Here is a 1208-nt window from a genome sequence, read left to right as displayed (position 1 = left end):
TCCTCTGTTTCACACCATTGTGCCAGCTCCCAGCAAGTTGTCTGCGAGGATCTGCTGACACCAGCGCTGGATGTCCAGCTCCGACAGCCTGTGGTGTTTATGCGTCAGTGTCTTTATCCCGAAGCTGAAGTACCACCTGGGGGGCAGTTAGGACATATGTTGGGCACTTAACCACGTCAGTGGTCTTTACAAACATCTGAGTGCTGGTCGATCCGGAGCTCTTTGCTCCACCATTATCAAAGCAATTAAAAGCGGCCACATTAGCCATTGATGTAGAGCTATGCAGATTAAACCCAGTGGAGTTGAGGATGAGTGGGTGAATGCTGCTTTTACTCTTAGTTCTCCTGCTGTGCTGCAGAGGAGAAGGTCAGTGGAGATCAATATGGAACAAAGAAACCATCGTTCTCCCTCCTGGACATCGACTGATCAGCCTGGTGGCTTCGCTGAGCCAACAGGAGCCATTAAACAACTTTTCTTTTTAGAACCACAACATTTTATTGACATAACACGTACAGTTAGTGCTTTAAAGCAACGGCTCAGATCTTTTGAAGGTGAGCAATGTGGAGGATTAAGCAGGTAATGTATTACCTGCTGTGGATAGCTCTTTGACTGACCACACTTAGGTGAAATAGTTTCATTTTGTTTGGAGTGATGAGCTAAAGGCTAGTCCAAGCATGGTCAGRAATCCAACCTTAAAACTTTTACAGTGTTTTATGTGAACACTTTTATAAATCTTTACATTGTGGCATTATTCCAGACATATGACGAAATACCTGCAGGAAATGCTTCAGCTACCAGAGGTTTATAAAACAGTGTTTGCAGGAACCACTGTAAAATATTGGACTGTTCATTATGGCTATGGTCCACTTTAGTCCTGATATGCTCTGAGCTGCTGCAGTCTGATCAAAACTCAAGTTTATTACACCAAACTGAGTTCACTTAGAGAGCCCATTCACACCTGCTGATTAAATTTAGCATTTGCTATTAAATGCAGGTGACTGGCCACAATGTGTATTGAAAACTTATTTTTTCCAGAGGTGACCAGAACCCTTTTTATCTGCACACATCTGGTGGCCTGAACCACCCGACCTGACAGGACCACACACAAGCAGCAGTTATTTCACTGGATCATCATTGGGAATTTTGTAAAGATACAGCATTTCTCTTTTTTTTTTTTTTTTTTTTTTTTTTTTTTTTTTTTTTTTTTT

Source organism: Austrofundulus limnaeus, unplaced genomic scaffold (assembly GCF_001266775.1).
Source record: "Austrofundulus limnaeus strain Quisiro unplaced genomic scaffold, Austrofundulus_limnaeus-1.0 Scaffold289, whole genome shotgun sequence".
In the NCBI taxonomy this organism is placed as follows: Eukaryota; Metazoa; Chordata; class Actinopteri; order Cyprinodontiformes; family Rivulidae; genus Austrofundulus; species Austrofundulus limnaeus.
Note: the sequence above shows the minus strand (reverse complement) of the source record.